The following is a 19560-nucleotide window of genomic DNA, read 5'->3' as shown; positions in this document are numbered from 1 at the left end:
TGCACCGCTGTGGCTAATTCATCTCATTGCCTACAATCTTTTAAACAACAGGGAAGCAGAACAAGTGACTGTCAACTGCAAAGTATCGTACAGTAAACCAGACGTAGCCCCTGGAAAAGCTGCTCTGTTGTCTCCAGCAAGAAGGGGATAAAACATAAAACATAATGCGAGCCACTTAATTTACGATGGTGAATTAATGGGTGCTGACAAGCTCAATAATTTTTCAGACGCAACAGATAACAGTTATAATCATCAGCCACGGAATCAAGTAGTCAGTGAAGAGACAGGGTGTGTGTGTGTGTGTGTGTGTGTGTGTGTGTGTGTGTGTGTGTGTGTGTGTGTGTGTGTGTGTGTGTTCAATATTGCATTCTGGCCAAAGCAGGTCCCCATTAATGGCGGACCTTGCGAGTTAATGTGATATTGTTTAGTTTATTACCGTCCAATGTCTGCCAGGACCCAGACTACAGAGAGCTGGGTCAGAGCCAGCACTTGCTCCTTCTCCTCTCTGCGCCTTAACAAAAACACGTACAGCACAAGAATCTTTTCCTGAACCGACTGCACTGTCAGAGTACAAGCTGTAGCCATGCTCAGCCTGTACTGAATACCTCTGCACTGACCATTCATTGCACCGTGATTCATTAGCCCCAGTCGTTTAAGCCACTGATAATCACTTTTTACATTGTTGATGGATTAACAATAAAAAAAAAAGATTTTAAACGAGAATGTTTTTAACAAAGTGAGATCCAGAGCATGCATCCTGTGGTAGGTGCATGATTTCATTAGGGATTTGAATGGTGCTTCACTCCAATAAGCTGAAACCATAAACAACACAGAATTTCTCTGGGCATTAACAGCAGGGCGGTCACACAGGAAAACACGCTACCTCGTCTGATAACTTGTGTTATACAAACGGCATGTTTCAGTGTCTCTTACTCTTTCTCTATTAGTGAGATAGTCGATGTTGTGGGAGAGCACAGCTGCCCTCTATGGGTGTGAAAACATACTGCCAACCTCCTGGCAGAGAGGCAGCCCTGATTTCTTCTTCTGCTGCTGCTGCTGGATCATGGCTGGAAGAAACGGAGAGGTGCTATTGTCAGAGCTGAGGTGTTTAACACTAATTAGACGGCTTATCTTGCTAAATTTGCGTCAAACATCGCTCCAACAGCATGGAGACATTTTTGTTAAAGGAGGATTTCTAGGCACAGTACAACCTATTTGGCTCACTTGGAATGTGAAGCATCTCTCATCTGTTCACATCATTTTTTATGCTTGTAGAATATACCTCCCACCCCACCTCAGCCTGCACTCCTCCTGTATCTCTGGCTTTCGAATTCCATACTTTTGCATGCCAAGTTCAATACAGCACAAGGAAAGGCTGTGTTTTTCTTTGCTCTCTCCTCTGTGCCCCATGCTATCTGAGGACACAAACCATAAACAACAAGGTGGAAACACACAGGACTGTTCTGGCAACAGATTTTATAGAGCGGGCCCAAACAAATGAGGTCTGCATGTACGCTGACTGAGCTTCAAAGAGCGTGTGGAGGCCGCAGTTCATATTTCCAAGCCGGCTGGCCTCTCTCTGCTGCACCACAGAGACCTCTGGAGATGTAGGAAGCATGCTGCTCTGAAGGAAAACTGTGCATGAATCCTTCCAGCCACTCAGAGGCCTTCTCCCTGATCACATTCAACATGTTGTGATCTGTGATCCAGCAAAGACATGAGAGGATGAAAGGAAGACGTAAGATCTCCGACTCTGAAAACATTCATTATCATGTCAAAGCCGGTCAAGTTGTGGTTTTAAGAGAAAATATGCAGTTCTTTTTGCCAGGAAAAACACTTGCAATGGCAGTCGATTCTGGAGGTCTTAGTGAAAACGAAAGAATAAGACTGTAGCTCGTTTTTCAGTTTTGAATGTTCCTGTTTCCAGTGCTACTCTTCCATTGAAAGTTGCTGGTTTGGGAGCAATTTCAATAGTCAGGAGCTCACTCTTGCATTACAACAGAGGTTCCCAAAGTGGGGGGGCAGAGCTATAGCAGGGGGGGCGCGGTATGAAAAGAAAAGAAAAAAAAAAGAACGCTTGGACACTGCTAGCATAATGGACAGGTTTTTGACGGGGCGCCCACACAAACGCAAAGCAGGAGATGAAGCATCGCTGAATATGTTTCCAAACCAGCTTCCTTCCAGGCCAAAGACTAGAAAATATGGTGAAGCAAATCTTCCCTTTGGCTTCACCTGCACAAGTGCCGAGGTAGGTGTCCCCTGCAAAATTGGTTTTCCCTGCGTCTGGAGCAGCGCTGGGCTCTCCAGATCACGGACAAACAGTATCCCACATTCTTGATTTTTAGTTCACAAACACTTCTTGTAATGACTAACTGCTCCTGACATTTTGGAGATGTTAGCTCTTTATACAGTATTATTATCATTATATTATTATAAATGTATTGATAGCAATGTTGAATTTTATTACACAGGAAAAAAACAACTACATGTAAAATAATTACACCGTGACGCCTCTGCCTTTGTAAATGGAGCGACAGTAACTGCATGTGTATATGTACGCGTGTATAACCTGAAGATAGTCAGATTAACAGTAACAGTATTTTGTCTCTATCTGACATTCTGCAATTCATCTCACATAAGATTTTTCCTGGAAAACAAAGGGGGGCCTAGCAAAAAAAGTTCGGGAACCACTGCATTACAAGATCATGTTTACAGGATGTTTCAAAAGGATTCATCAGTCTGTGTAATACAAATAAGTTATATTTAAAAGATATTTCCTTTTATTCTATTATCGTGTTCCTTGCACAGCACTGCCTTGTAGAAAACGTCTTTATCATCTTTATAGGGGAAGACATGGGGGCTAAATAATACATTTGTAATGGAAAAACACTGATGTCCCTAATAGGAGGTGACAATGGTCTGTACCAGAAGGATCATATATTGCCATATACGCTGTAATATAGTGTTTTCTAAATATAGTTTAACAAAACTAGGATATTGATTTAAAAGAAGGAATAAAAAAGACTGGACTTAGGCAGTGTTCATCTGATACTACTGAAATACAGTTTGGCATTGTGGCACCAGACGTTGCCTGTGGAGCAGAGGAGAGATGAAGCAAATTCCCTATGCCCGTGTCAAAAACGCTGCATAAACTCTCCCCATTAGAACTGCTGAAGTCAGGTAACGGAACGAGGGCCTGACCTGGCTGCCACTCCTACTGCCCTGTCATCCATGGCAAACGCACCAGAGGCCAGAGAAAAGCCGAGCAGCTCTGAAGCAAGAGGAGGAATGAGAACAGAGAGCGCTGTAGTGTGGTGAGGGGCTAAGCAGTAGCTTAGACTGTTACACCAGTTAGTGCAACAACTGCTCCATTATGCTGGATTGCAGACCTTTGGCTGCCAGACAGCATTAAAACACACTGCAGCAACATTTACAGCAACAATGAGAGTACAAGCACACTATATCAGTAATAATGAATCACTCACTTATGCACTCATTCAAACACAGCCTCCTGTGCTCCGTCGCTTGCCCACACTCAACTAAGTCCCTTGCTTACTCGCTCAATTGCTCATTCACTGGCTCGCTCAGTCATGCACTTGCTCAGCAATTCCCTCACTAATCTACAGACATCTGCATACACACACACACACACACACACACGCACACACACAAATATCTACAATCTGTATTTTACAAAAGACACAAAAGCAATAAGAAAGCATGCAGAAAAACCATGAAAGTGTGTGTAAATGCAAAGTATTAACTAGAACCACTATGGAAGCAAAGCTGTGTAGCTGCCTTGTTAATGGTACTTAACATATCTGTGTTTTGTTAGATTTGAAATGCATTCTGTACAATATGTGGGAGTGAATTTTCTGTATTTAAGCAAAAAAAGGTTAAATTATTTGCACTTTTATTAGTCCGTGGACAATTATTAGTCCATGATCAACACTATAAAGGCCATCCAGCAAAACTGTGAGGCTCACTGGGATGTTTTTTGGGGGGTTATAACATACCTCTATGGCATAGAGGAATAAGATACATCAAGCTTTGGCTGCACGGCGTATTAATAGGATCAGTTCATTGTTGGTTTAAACCTTTTCACAGGATTTATTAACAATAAGATTTATTCTTTACAGCAAAGTTTGCAACAACAGAAGAGAAAATACAGCATTAGAAATAAGGGAGGAGATGATCAAGATGAAAGAGAAATACTTGACCAACTAAAGCAGTGAAGAGTCTATTGATAGCCTTCACTGATAAAATGGCGTGCATTTTATGTGTTATTTTCAACAATCAGTCAATATAGCTTTTATTTTTCTCCAATAACAGGCATGTGGAGACAGAACTGTAATTAATTTTACAGAAGCTATTTTCGTGACGTGAGTAGACACGATCTGCATGGGGGCTTATGATACCACCACTTTTTAAAAGGGAATTATTTTTAAAGTTCAGATTAAAAACAGTTCCACAGTGATGTTTTCATGGCTACAGTAAAATCTCAGAAAATTTCAGTTTTTCTCTGGATCTTGTTTGCTTTTTCACTTATTTTCAGTCCAGTCCTTGTACCTGGCCATTTTCAGAGCAATGTCTTTTTTTCTTTGTTAATCTACTTGAATGACCTATTAATCATTTAAAGCATGATCATTCAGTATTGTATCTACAGACTTAGCAAAAAAACTACTTTTGATTGTATCCTTAGGCATAAAAAAGTATTTTCCTTACACCCAATACCTTGTGCCAATAAGGTGATTTACAAAGTGTGATTAATGGAAAATGTGGCATATTTCAGCATGATGTGCAGCGTGTCCTTAAAAAAAAACAACAGGAAATTGGACAAGTGGAGGAGTTAAAAAACTATTTACAGCAGACCAACAGGAACTGAAAGTCATGCTCTTAAGAACTAGAACAAAAAAGACAAACACAAGACCTGAGAGATGCATCTGGCCCTTCAGTTGACCCATCTACTGTTCACTGAAACCTCATCAGAAATGGTCTCTGTGGAAGGATGCCTGTCAAGAAGCCATTCTCAAAGAAGGGAAATAAGAACTGGACTGAAATCTAGCGGCAACAGCTCGTACGGAGTGATGAATCCAGCTTTTACATTTCTGGTTCAAATCATCAAAAGTATATGCCGAGGAGGTGAAGCAGTGTGGGATCATCTTGACAGAGAACAGAACAACCGAAAGAAGAGCTTTCAAAGTCTTTCAAGAAGCCTGGAGAACTATTCTTAAAGCCTGCTTAAAAAAATGACAAGAAAGCTTACTGAAGATAGTTCAGGCTGTGTTAAAGAACAAATATTGTCTTTCAAGCTCATTAGAATTGCACAAACTCTGTTTTTGCCTTATATGCTCTATTTACATTTTTGTTTGCACATGTTTTCCTAGCAAAACACAAAGAAATGAGGGTTGGCTCAAGACGTTTGTGCAGCACTGAATTCTAATGGACTAAATGCCACATGATTCCCACAAACCTAACAAACCTAAGTACCAGCAATCCCTTCATAGCTCACTGGGTGAGTGCAGCACTGGTGGTTGATGCCATGTTTATGGCTCTCTTTAAAAAATATAGATATATTCATTACCATCATCCAGAGTGAAATAAAGCAGGGAAAAGCATGTTTTTGAAACCACAAACTGTATCAGAATTGCTTTTTTAAATCACTGCATCATGCAAATGTAAACATGCTTCATCTTACATCCAATATGTTAAATGCAAAAAAAACCCACTGTGTTCGAAGACAGCCCATACTACATTACCTCCAGAAAAAAATGTATTTTTCTTAGAGAAATATGCAGTCTTGCTCCAAGTTTAACAGAAAATCTGCCAAGAAAACCAATCGCTTAAACAACTTTTAAAACGTCTTGTCTGAAGGGGTCAAAACAGGCGTCCTTAAAGTATTTTAGTATTTCATGTCTCATATCTTTTCTTCCACACTGCTGTGAAAGTATGAAAACGACTTGACATTTTAATCAACCCCTCTGCTTTCTAACTGAAGGCGTTAAGGCTTTATCTGCAATATTAAAGCCATTCATTTACACAGAATTTAAATCCCATTTCAAAACATTTTTTCAATGTTTTAATTAACACAGAGCCATTAGCAAAAAGTACATTTTAATATCAAATGCAGTATAACCGTTACCCTACAATATTTCTCAACATTTCTTTGTATGAGAGAGTGACGCCCTGCATCAATATAAGATTTAGGAAGTGGCCCGTTCCCTTTTACCAACATTATCATTGTGTTTTAAAATATGTGACAGTAACCCACTGCTTTTCAGGGCCTAACTTTACGCCAATTTACCTACCTTTTCTGTGTATCTTTGGATATTTAACCTTTTTTCTACCTTTCCCCTATCAAGCTGGCAAACTGTCCACAACACATATACCATACCTGACCTGCCTTACTATGCTACAAATGTTCCATCATTTATTTGAGACTGATGACCTCTGTGTCTGGCTGAAATCCTCCAGATGGCAAAGATTGTAAGTAGTTTCCATCACTAATGCCGAGTGAATGATTTTTGAGCCCATGCTGACCTGATGTAACACCATAGCAAGCATGGTTAGCATGGTGAAAACTACTGAAAGCAGGATAGGATTGCCTGTGTTAAGGCAAATTAGCGTTATGTGAATGCTATCCACTGAATATGGGTCGGAACCTGTTGTGCTGCCAGATGTCTTGAGTGCATAAGGCAGGACTGTATGGCCCCACTGTTTATCAGTGTATGCGGACAGATCGGAGTGAAAAAAGACCCAACATTAACTCTCATTCGACTGGCTGAGAGCTCTCTGAATCACTGGGTTTCATGGATAATTACTTGTAAACCATGTGACATTTGAATTAAGCACCTAATGTGACAGCCAGCTCTGGCATAAAAATGACTTCCAAATCACCAGTTGACATTTTTGTTAGAAAACTGTCACTGTGGCACAACTTTTGCACATTTTAACATAAAGCCACAGTTTTTCAGAGGTACAAATTATGAGGTAATGCAGGTTGCAGGCCCTCTGCAGCCACAGCATTGCACAATAGATAAAAAATAGCCAAACTCTTTACAAACATAGTGAAGCTCTTAGCAGCTAAAGAGCTTGGTATTTCTGCTAAGAGCTGGAGGAGACCAAAACTGAACAAACATAATGAGGAAGATCAGACTGATCAAGGGACAATGCATAACTTACAACATAGCTAATGTGGCTGTGGTTGCCAACAGATCCCCCCAGCGATAGGTTTGCTATGGTTAAAGTATGCCTGTGCTATGTTTTCAGCGTATTCATTTGACCCCGAGGGTACAAACTAAAGTACTAAATAGTAGACACAAACAAACAATAGTGGTAAACTGATAGTTACACATTTTAGATTGCATGCTATTGTCTCTGCGTGTTCCAGCACCAGCCTACAAGTCAAAGTGATGATGAATTTAGGAAGGCATCTCTTAAAATAGCACCCAACAGTTCCTTGCATCATCAAATTCAAATAGGTACTTGGCAAAAAAGGAATGCAGGTGAAAGTAAGTGTGGGCATTTCATGGGAAAGCATTCAGACAAGGTGAGTCAGTGGCCGATACAAGCATCACTCTCTGCCTCATTAGCTTTGGATGAATGAAGGTTCAGGGCGAAGAGCCGTCGAGGCTTTAGCTGGTCCCACAAAAGCAGAAACACAAACACTTTCATTTTTCTCTGATTTTTCTCAGTGTTCTAGTTTTTACCAACTAGCTTTATATAATCTAATTTCCTGAGAACATGCAAAGCCCATTAATATCTACTTTTGGCTGGTACTGGTCACGCCTATTTACCTTTCAGTCATGGATGTGACGATCACTGATGGTGGTTTTGACAAAAGATGAACAAACAGCAAACTTCAACTTGAGTTAGTCTAAGGCAAAAGAACAAAAGACAGCACAGATAGGACCCCATTCATTAGGTCTCACATATTCTCATCCATGAGGGAAGGCCGAATCCCACGAGAAGAGCTGTGTTGGAGATAAAGCCCACCGTGAAAAAAATCCTATTCTGTGCCAAGTCAGTTAATCCAAATTAACTCCGCCAAGGCTTTCCTAACACCTCTACACCTGTCAGTTTGGCCTGGGCTCTCAGCCGAGCAGCAGCACTATAATCATCCGGCATCCACAGGAGAGGAAATTATTCAGGAAAGTGTTCAAGATTATTAAAAGAAATCAGAAAATGCTGCCTAAAATCAAGGATGTCTTAAGAAATTCAATGAGGAAAGTACGTTTCTCACAGAGAGAAAGTGAGAGAGAAGGGAGAAAACTGAGTGTCATAGAAGAATCGGTGGAAATCAAGAGAGCAGCAGCGTGCATGAATGTAAGAAATGAAAATGTACCTACTGTAAAAGAAAGAAATCCCTTCTACTGTGTTAAGAAGAAAGGTTTTCAGCAAGATTTCATCTTAGTGAGATATTGAATAATTTTAAAATGTGATCACCTTCCATATGCTGGAAGCTCCTCAACAACTGATAACGTGGTTATGGCAACCGTCGAGGTTGAGAGGAAAAGAGGAAAAGGTGAAAGACAGCAGAGATGAAGGAGAGCTAGCAGGCAGAAAATGAAAAGGGGAGGTGTGAAACTGTCATTCTGAGCATAATCTCATATCAGTTTCAGAATACAAATGAATTATGAAGACGTCTTTGATGAGTTAATTGATAGTTCTAATCATTCATTTTGACCTTGTCTAATTTAGCAGAATATGATGTCAGGCTAATGAATAAAAACTCTTAATTATGATCTGGTAATGCAAATAGTAAGATAATGTATCAAATACAGTGAAATACAGCTGTGAAAAAACTATAAAGAAGCATGATTTATATAACTTCATGCACACCAGTCAACATTAAAGTCTCTGACAGATTAAATGAATAACCCTGAGAACTGAACATTGAACCAAGGCTATTTGTATTTATAAAGATGCTTCTGAGATAAATCCCCCCTATAAATGTTACTGCATTCTAAGCAGCAACTACGCCCATGGCAACAGCACTCCCTGATGACAGCGGCCTCAAACACTACACTGCAAAGAGCTTAAGGCACTGAACTGGCCCCACCAAAAAAACCCACAGGACTCAAAGGATTCGCTGCCATTGTCCCTGAGCCAGACTCCCAGAACAAGTCCTTTATCTATGCTGCAACATGTCAGAGGTTTTCTGCGGGGGAAAAGAGGGAGTTCACACAATATTATGCAGGTGGTTTTAATATTGCGCCTCATCGGTATGTGCTTGGGCTCAGTGGAATTTGAAAGAATTCAATAACAGTGTGGCAAACTGTTTTATGTTTAAACTGAATTTGAAATCTTTCATTCACAAATTCTATCCATGTTTTACTTCACTGAAACCTATTTGGCATCAATAACTTCTTAAAGTTGCCCTGCCTAAGTCTCAACAAGCTTTTCATACCTGGATTTGGGCACTTTGTCCAACTGTTCCTGACGGAGATTCTCAAGCTCAGACAAACTGAATTTTGAACTGTTATCTTCAGGTCTCTGCACACATGTTTAAGTCTCGGCTTTAGCTGCAACCCACCAAGGATGGTCAGAAACTGTTTCTGAGGTCTAATCAGTATTGTGCCAAAAGGTGAACCATCTGGATGAAAACTGCTATAGGACGTCTAATTCAAACTAGGGTTTGAATCTAAAACGCTGCTTTTAAGAAAACATGAATGAGACATTTCATCTGCTGGTGAAGATCATGCGATCAAAAGCTCAAGACCAAAACAGACTTTAGGCTTAATCAGTTTGCATTAAAGAGATTTTTGCTTTCCAGTAATGAAAATGATGATTTGGTGTAATTGCATCTGTAAGATATCAGCAAACAAAACATTCTCAAGTGATTTTCGTAAAGCTATTTCTAATGACTTACAAACTGCATCTAAACGGAAAGAAGCTGCGCTCCACATAGCTGAGGCAGATGTGAAACAATAAGGAATGATGGAAAGAAAAACACTGCTCACATTTTTTTCAGGATTCTTACCATTCTTTCAGATTAAAAAGACAGCTGAGATCTTTGGCAAATAATAACTGTCTTAATTTTACTCAGTCCTACGTGTGATCTCTGGCACAAACACTCTCAAATGCTGTCAGATAATCACTGAACTTGATAGCTAGACAGATCAGCTTTGTCAGCGTCCTGGATGTGTTGTACCAGGACTGTAGTTATATCACAAATCCAAAAATCCACATACTGTACCAAAAAAAGAAAAAATACTATTACCCCGACTCTGTCAGATTATTATATCCAAAGCTTTGAAGGAGGAGGGGAGGAGGAAGAGATTAGAGAGGCTCATTTATAGCACAGCTGTGCTTGAAAAAAAGAGTCCTGTCTTGACAAGTATTGATTTGTAACCTTTCACAGGATGATAATAACCCGAGAGATGCTGTCCCTTTGGGCCTGCCGGAAAAAATAATAGGGAGAACGCCACAGTGTGTTCCCTATTTTCACCTAGCTAGGGTGAACATTTAGGCTCTTTATGAGTGTCAAACCATTACATTTTCTCATTAAAAAGCAATAGTGTTGAGGGTGAGAGAAGATCGTTTTCCTTGCAGTTAAGTTCCTTACGGGACACTTTTTGTTACCATAACAAAAAAAAGGATGACAGAGAAAGAATTCCACACTCATGAAAAAATAAGCAGATTTCACATTAGTTAAAAACTGCAGACTTAGTGTAGGATCAAAAATGTGGGCAGGGACATAAGAAGCTTTAATCGGTGAACAATCTGAGTGGCTAATGCAGAGCAACGTAGTACAACTCGTCCGCGTGTGGATCTAAAAAGGGTTTGGCCTGTGTTCATCTCCATGCACTCGTAGCCACAGTTAAATAGCATAGTGAGAAGTCCAATCCCACAGTGCAGCTTAACCAGTTATCCGCACTAACAGCACGCGACCTCCTGCGGGTTCCAATGAGGGATGCATAACAGAAAACTACCCCAGCAGGTTGAGAGCTTTCTGTTTATGCCGGTTATGAAGTTACGTTTGTACTTGGGGGATTTAGCTGATGCCACGCACCTCACTTACCACCCCCCCCCTTTCCTCCCCCAGCTGCTGTTTGAACCAGATTTCAACACCACCGCAGTTCTGATATGTCGTGCCCTAGAAACCACTGCCGAGTGGCTTAGCCTGACCTCGATAATTCTAGACAGGCCACATCAATGGCTGCTGGGCAAACAGGGGGACAGTGGTCACAGTCAGCATTGTTAAAACACTTGTCACTGGGGGCCAGAGTGAAGAAGCTGGCTCTGAGCCATGTGCAGGACTGGTGGACATAAACAGACATTTATCTTGTATTTGGAGTGATTTACAAGAATTTCAACAGCACTTCATGATTTTATTATATGAATTCTCAATTCTTCCATAAATAGAAAAAGGTAAAAGCTGTAAACCATGCTTCAGTGTGTTTTATTGAAGCATTTGATAACTTTATATTTACCAGGGAAAGCACCAGGGAGCATTTTGCAAGAGTAAAGAAGCATATGGAGAAATATGTAGTAACTATACAATTTCTTAATTACAACAAAGAGTAAAAGCTAGAGTTAACAGCAACCTAGATTCAGTTTTCTCTGCCAGGTCTGATGCTAACATCATCTCCATTAATTCTCCATCATATTTCTTATACTTCAAACAAGCCAAGAGGTCTCCTTCAGGTGCCGGGCATCACTGGTTTGGATGTGACTTGCACAGTAACAATGAGGTCAACAACGAGGTGAAACATGAGCGCAGGCTTCCAGGTCTCATGTAGTTATGTAATTTGCTGGATGTGCAATGTGTGCATGCATGTGTCTGCGTGGGAGAGACAGAGAAAGACAGCAATCTGGGCACTGAGTGCAGGTCCCAGCCTGCTATAATTAGCTCTCTTTCGCTAAACCGATTAATCTCTAACGCCTGGACAGTAGTTCCCACTTACTCTCACACACTGACACATATAAACACAGACTCGTGCTGTAAGTATGCGCACAGGACATGACCTGTTGAATGGCATTTACCTCAAAGCATGTGACATACAGCTAAAAAACTGATGAAAAAATAATTTGCATATGTGCTTCCTCCCACAGCCAAAAGAGCCAGCGTTAATTGCTCACTGATTGGTTTAGCAATTCTTCTTTAAAAAAAAAAGAAAAATCAAAAATAAGCGTGACGTCAGGGGATAAGTAACGGCATTAAAAATGCTATCAGGCAGTGATAATATGAAATGTTTTAATGTGAAGAAATTATGATTTATTTGTGACAAACCAAATATAATTTTATCAACCATTACCAAGTTTCAGGCACCAAATTCCTCATGAATCCACATCCTGCAACCAAAACAAATCAAGCGAGCCAATTTAGAGATATGAACTTTTCACAACTGTGGGACTAAACTAGTGCATAGTATCATTTTCTAGTGTAAGTTCAGTGGACAGGTTGATACATACTTCAATAATAATGTGAAAAACAAGACACTGAGTTTAGTACAGAACTCAGAACAAACTGAAAAATAACAAACATGTTCCTGCTGCTTCACTCCTTGGACTTCTAATCAAGCCCAGATTGCACCTGTACACCTGCATTGTGAGGCAGTGGATCTAAGCATCAACCTCACTGTAAAACTGTGCTCCTGTTCCTGCGCTGCAAGAAACATCCCTCCCAGGAGGGTATTTCTTTTCTGAGTCATTCAAATATGAAAGAATTGATAACAGAGTTAAATTTTGCTGCCTGCGCTTGAAGAACACCTGGAACCTGTGCAGCAAATCCATGTATCTGAAATCATCATCTTTTGCCATAACTGGCACGTGCAAAAAATATTATCTGATCATGAGATTTCAAAATGGAAAGCTTGGTGCTAATTGGAAACCCTTTAAGTTCTCTTATCACCAGCCAGTAAAAGTCATTTGAATAATGCCTGTGTTCCCCAGATGCTTTGAGATGGAATCTGCGAGAATCCTCCCTCCCCTGTGCATCACTGTCAGTCTTCCTGCTCCATCCCATCGACCTCATGCCTTAAGTTAATATTACTGAGTCCAAAAGAAGGTCTTCTGTGCAGGTAAATAATGTTTGAAGCAGCTTATGCAAACTGTGGAGATATCTGTGTGTTTCTACGTATTTGACCATGTGCAAACATTTTACATTACTGCAAATCCACAAAAGCTGCCAAAAAAAATTTCACGCACAAGTCACTTTTCACCTTAACCATTTAATCCCACCAGCAACAACTGTTGCTGTTTTACCCCCTATTACATTAATTAAAAAATAAACATACTGTGTGTAGGGGAAGTCTAAGAAGTAAAATGCATGCACTTATTTTGCAGGGAAAATTTGGGGATTAAATAGGTTAACTTAGAACCTTTAATTCAAACTAAAAATCAGTCCTAGCAATCATAGTATATAATATTTATATGCATGATATAAAATAAGGTTATAAAATTCAATAGGGAACTCATAGATCTCTGAAAGAAAAATTTCTCCTTTCTAAAATTAAAAGCAAAAACATTTACACTCATAGCATTCACTAAACTTTAGCTAGCTACCAGAGGTGGCAAAAGTACAGTAAAAGCACTGAATCAGTGACAGTGAAAAAGTGCACACTTTGAAATGTACTCAAAATAAGAAAGTCAGAAGTAGCTCCTTAAGTAGCATTAAAAATTAGCATTTCTATCATCTATTTGTATGCAAATCTATCTAAACTTTGTGCTATATTATTACATATATATTTGCCATCACACCTAAACAGGAAAATGAGCACAGTCAGTGGTTAAAGTGGGATTCGGAATGTCGGGGAACCCTAAGGTTGGTTGTATTGACTCAGCATGAGGAAAAGAATTACAATCACAATCATTTCTACTTGCTGCTCTTTGTGAATGCACACAATTGAATTCAGCAAGATCTAAGCTGAGCTACCTTAGCTAATTTCCATTTACTACACCAACAATATTCTGTATATTATCTCTACATTAGATTGTATACGGTTGGTATAAAGTTGGTACAAAGGTGGGATTCAGTGATTTAATCTAAGGATCATCTTCTTAAATGGAAATTAGTCTACCACACTTGATGTAACCCAACACTGACTAGTCCAACACACTGTTTTACTATAACTTCAACACAGTACAGCAAGCTCTTTATCCCATATGAACTACTAACTAAGTATTTTCATGCAACATTTGAATAACACAAAGTTAGTATACCTGGTTTGTTTTGCAGGTCATTTCACAAAATAAAAAGGCATAATGTATCAAAACATTACATGCAATCTTTGAATTTGCAGTTTATCAAGTGTCACTGAGCAGCCCTTTAAATCTAACCTTACTTCTTCCTCCCCTCTCTTGTCTTTCTTATATCTTCTTCCATCTTTGAGTGAACTTATCTCACTTTCTCTCACTGGAAATCCAGCAGCTGGATCTTTAGCTAGGAGCACACTGTGTGACAAACTGCACACAAACAGGCTGTGTGTTTGCTAAGGTTTGTTGATCTAATAAAAATGTTGTAAAAATGTTGTCTTTGAAATTTAAAAAAACAAACAAACAAAAAAACTAGCTTTATGCCAGCTCCTCTTCTATAGCGCTAGCCAAATGCTAAAGTATCAAGTATCAAGGCCTGCAGTGTTCTGCACCACTTTAACTCCAGAGTATAGATGCTATATGTGATGCTTTTCTTGTAGCATGTAAACCATAGGCTGTAAAAAACAAGAATCATAAAGTGACCAAAGGAAACAAATTCATCCAACATAAAGTTTTAAATCCTAAAGCAATTTTCTTAAAGCAGAACTCGACTTAAATTTGCTACATAACATCTATCGAGTTGTAAACATGCACCAGTGTTGAGATAATGTAATCTTACAGTGAGTCTTGGCAGAACATGGCTGCTGCCATAATGAGGACTGATTATACTGTAGTACTCAGAGTCTGTTAGAAGAGAGCACAGAGCACGCAGAGAGCATGTAATACAGCCAAATATGAAAATGGCTGTTACTTCTATAAGTTCTCTGTCATAATGGAAAATTATTATAAATGGCTGCCTATTATGACTCGTGCTCCAGATCCAGTGGTAATGGTTACTTATGCACCCTGTACTCTTATGCCTAGTCAAGCCCAAGTTAAATGAGTTTTCAACTGAATGCAACGTGCAGCATCATTGTGATTCACAGAAAAATATCCTTGCCAAATAGATCACAAAAAGGTTTAACAAGGTAATAGGCCAGGCAGCATCATTTAATTAATCCCTTCTAGCAGCAGATGGGCATCGGCTTAGTAGCTCCTAGGAAAAGCTAATGCATTTTTGCACTCACTGTAATAATGGTCGTGATTGCTCAGGAGAATGGGGCTCCGAGGACTGATGTAGACAGACCATGCAGAAAATCAAAAGTGCCTCCAGGTCGAGGGTTTGTGTAACTTTGAGGATATAATGTCAAGAGTGCACACAGATGAATGCAGCCTCAGCCTCCTAATTGTCTAGACAAAGAAAATCCCCATGGCTACAAGGCAAAATGTTGTGGAATACTCTAAAACTTTACACTTTGTTGAAAGATCGCTACTTTTATGAAAGAAATTATTTTACAAAGTTCAGCCATATATTAATTGAGCAGGACTGTGTACATAGGTTCTCGCCAGGTACTCCAGCTCCCTCTCACAGTCCAAAGGCATGCAGTTAGTGGGTTAGGTTAATTGGTAACTCTAAATTGCCCATAGGTGTGAATGTGAGTGTGAATAGTTGTCTGTCTCTATGTGTTAGCCTTGCGACAGACTGGCGACCTGTCCAGGGTGTACCCTGCCTCTAGCCCTAAGATAGCTGGGCTAGGCTCCACCCCCCCGCGACCGTTAAAAGGATAAGCGGAAGAGAATGAATGGATGGAGGAACTCAACTAGTAATACTCTGAAATTTAGGAATACCCTGTTTCAGAGTGATACTAAACAACTAGTATGAAGGTACTCTATCTATCTATCAGTTTCTTTTCTCATATAAAATTTAACCCTATACTGTGAATATCTTAAGCTAAATGCCCCCGAATTAGACAGTGGTACGTCAATATATTCCACTTTCAAATCAGCTTTTGTTTTTTGAGGGGAATTGTTGAGCTCACATAACTTCTTCTGTACAGTTAACCAAGTGACATTTTTCAGTGCAGAAAAACAGTTAAGCTCTGTGGAAAAAACAACTGTGCTACAAGTTTACACTGGTCAGTTATGGCTGCCGCTAAAAATAGCACCGTCTAAAACAGCACATTCCTTTGTATACAGGTACAATTTTGACTGGCTTCATTAAATAGTATAAAGTTAAACATACAAAAACAAATTCAGCTGATTCTGAGGAGTCAGGCGGTACTCAGGCTGAACTATTGTAATCCCTTATTATTAACAGTTGTAAGAGTTGAGGCCCCTCTCCTATGGAATCAGCTCCCATTTTTTGGATTTGGAAGACAGCCTCTCCACTTTTAAGATAAGTGTTAACATTTTTATAAAGCTTAGTTAGAGCTTGATCAGGTGACCCTGAATCCTCCCTTAGCTTTGTTGCTATTGGCTCAGGCTGCTGGGGACTGCTGGTTTTGACTGATTTTTACCTGCCCACTTTCACCAAGTGCTTGCTCAGAGAGAATCATCAGATTATGGGGTATCTCTGCTAACCTTACACCTTAAAGTGCTTTGAAACAACTCTATATAATTCTATAGCATATATAGCAAATAGTACTGCCGATATTCATGTGCTTAAACAGAAGTCTGTGCATTTTTTGCAGTTTTTTGGTGAGGAGGCTTGTTCAGAGACCAAATGTGAAAATTACACACACTTGAGAGACACATTGTATTAGGATGCTCACTGAGAATAATCTGCCTCCCTTCCTCCAAATTTCCTCTGAACGTTACCAGGGTTACAGCAGTCCCGAGATTTCACAGGCACTGCTTCAGCTTCCATCGTGTGCCAGTGAGGCTTTGCTCTGCACAAGAACCGAGCACAGTGTTGCATATGAATTGTTAGTTAAAGTAAATCACTTGTAGCCAAGACGTGTCCCAAATGGATCACACAGTGGAATCAGGCAGTAGCGTATTTTGACTCATGAGGAGAGCTAGGTTTCAAGCGTAGATGCATTTATGTACAGAGAAGCATCAGGACTGGTTTTAACAAAGTGCCGAGATAAAAGGCAGTGAAAAAAGAGAAAAGAGAGTGTGACTTTGTCTCTTCCCTTAACAGCTCTGTGGGGTTTGCCTATATTGCAAGGTGAAGCACAGGGCATCCATGCTCATTTATTTGGCTGTGCATCATCCAGAGCCATTCCAGGCTATTAATTATAGATGGCTAATAAAGGGTGGCAGGAATTCCTCAGAGGTTTGTCATCATATCCGATCCTCCTTACAACCAGAGCAGATTTGAGACTGAGTCCATGTATTGCACTTTATATTCAGTGTTTATAAGAAAGTAAATGCAAGCACCAATGGCACTACAACTGTGAGAGATTGGTGGTTCATAACCACTAGAATACGTAGTGAAAAAGATTGACTGAACCCTACTTATCTGGAGCACATGCAAGAATCTCTCAATTCACTGGTTTCCTCCAGTATTATGAAAGCAGCTGAGCCTTTTTCAGCTTCCTAAACAACATTTTTAAGCTCAACAGCCATCATGGAGACTAAAGAGGTCTGTATATAGGTTGGCATGTGTAGGAGCCCCTTACACCCAATGGGCCTTGACTAGGTTGCAAAACACAGCAAATCAAAGACACTAGCAGGGGCTAGAAGCACAGAGGCGTGTGGGATTCCTTCTGGGGGCTGCAAAGACTCATTTAATCTCTCCATACCTCCCTGTCCTCAACAGCTGTTGGGAGATGGAGGGGTTTAAGACGCCACAGGCTGAGGCCCATAAGAGCAGATTAGGATGGAACAAGAAGGAGGAGGAGATGAGGGGGAGGATGGCGGGGGCGATTTTTCATCACAAGTTGCAATGTTGAAGCCCTGTCGATCATTCGGGCAGAGAAATGGGTGCTTAGATGGAGGTGAAACATGGGCGTGCAATACTGTACCGTCTATGTGGGTCAACTCAATATGTGTTGAGCTCTGACAACTGGCTGCCTCTTGGCATCTTTTAACAAATGTCACGATTAAGGGGAATGTTTTCACAGGGTTTGTTGTGCTTTGCTCTGTATGCAAAAGAGCTGCTCAGAATATTCATACGCTGTCCCGAGCAGCTGAACACAGACGCAGACCCAGCGGGAGCAGTTACAAAAAAGGGGGAGAGACATGCAAGAAGATGGCATGGCATTTGGAATTGGTGTCAAGCTGAACTCAGATATATCTTGCCTGTGGCCATCCAGTTAAATCTGCAGCTCTGTAGTATACATCCTATGTACTTTTAAACAAGCTGGTTTAGCTGGTGCAGTAAAAAAAAGGAAATCACACATTAACATTACAGCATTGTGTTGCAAGAGGAGATTATCTGAGGGCATTTCGAGCTGTGACCATTATTGCCTGAAACGCTTCACAGTCTAAAGGATTAGAAACTTGTTTAGCCAGTTGACTTCACTGTATTAACCTAATCTGCACCATCTTCCTATAATCTCAGCAGGACAATACAAGGCAAACAAACCAAAATGACAAAGCACAGGAGCAAATTTAAGGGGGGTGCGGGTAATGTACTGCTTTTCACCTTGTGTGCCCCAGTGCATAATCCTGATCAGGGAAAACATGCTGTGATTCTGCACAGATCCTGACATTTGCAGTGCCCAAAGCTTACAGCGAATTGCAGCCCTCTTGTCTGCCCTGCTACCAGAGCTCCAGTGAGGTAATTGGGGTTATATCACTTGTCACAGAGTTTAATTATTTTCTGATTCTTTCTGCATATTAAACCGGACTGGCAAAGGAACATCTGGGGGTTTAATAGTAATGGGGTGAAGTGTACATTTGCGGTAGAAGTGAATATGGTCCTAACATATGGGCTGGGATTATTACACTTGGGCTGTGGAGCTTAAATTAATGCAGTCAGCAAGGTCAAACAGGGTTGCTGGTGCAGTCACGTGAAAATTATAAGTCTCCTCGTTTTTTGTTATAAAGGCTCTGTGTTTGGCAAAGATTTGAAGGTCGGGAATGAAGATCTAGGTTGAGATAGCACTTCTTCGAGAAGACGAATGAAAAGCACTCTTTTTATTTCAGAAAAACATCATAATTCAGTCTTGAGCCAGATTAGATTTTTTTGGAATTATTTAAAAAGAGCTTTGACTTTAAAGAGTTATACACATCTAAAATGTCATGAAAAATTGGTTATTACAGTTTAAAAAAAAGAAGACTACTTGGGACAAATAATATTTTAAAGCACTGAAAGACTGTGCAAGTAGTTTCTCTCACACCGAAGAAATAACATTTCTTTTGATGTCATTCAACTCTCACTGACGTCCCAAAGAGTAGTAAATAATTCTACAGCAGCTAATTTAAAAAATACAACTCAAACTGTTCATGAAAGAAAATGATTTTTATGAAGATGATGACAACTGATGTATGATTGTTTTCACTGGTGTAACTGAACAAAATGAAAAGCTTCAATGCTTCCACTCAAATCCCCATCCATTATCACAATCAGAACTGAAATCCACTCGCTACATA

General features: G+C 40.1%; 1 protein-coding gene across 9 annotated transcripts in view; it reads right to left on the bottom strand.

Annotated features, from left to right (window-relative positions):
- Positions 1-19560, bottom strand: part of arvcfb (ARVCF delta catenin family member b) — a 242479-nt gene that overhangs the window by 199644 nt on the left and 23275 nt on the right. The window contains exon 1 of one of the 9 annotated variants that reach the window (XM_005747740.2): positions 934-951. The exons of the other annotated variants lie outside the window; for them this stretch is intronic. The gene's annotated coding sequence lies outside the window, so the exon portion shown is untranslated. Of the gene's footprint in view, positions 1-933; positions 952-19560 lie in introns of those variants that run through there. 9 annotated transcript variants of the gene reach the window in all.

This window comes from Pundamilia nyererei, unplaced genomic scaffold (genome assembly GCF_000239375.1).
Source record: "Pundamilia nyererei isolate P.nyererei 1_Seehausen unplaced genomic scaffold, PunNye1.0 scaffold00203, whole genome shotgun sequence".
In the NCBI taxonomy this organism is placed as follows: domain Eukaryota; kingdom Metazoa; phylum Chordata; class Actinopteri; order Cichliformes; family Cichlidae; genus Pundamilia; species Pundamilia nyererei.
The sequence above is the reverse complement of the archived record's forward strand: the minus strand, read 5'-3'. Positions and strand labels throughout refer to the sequence as shown.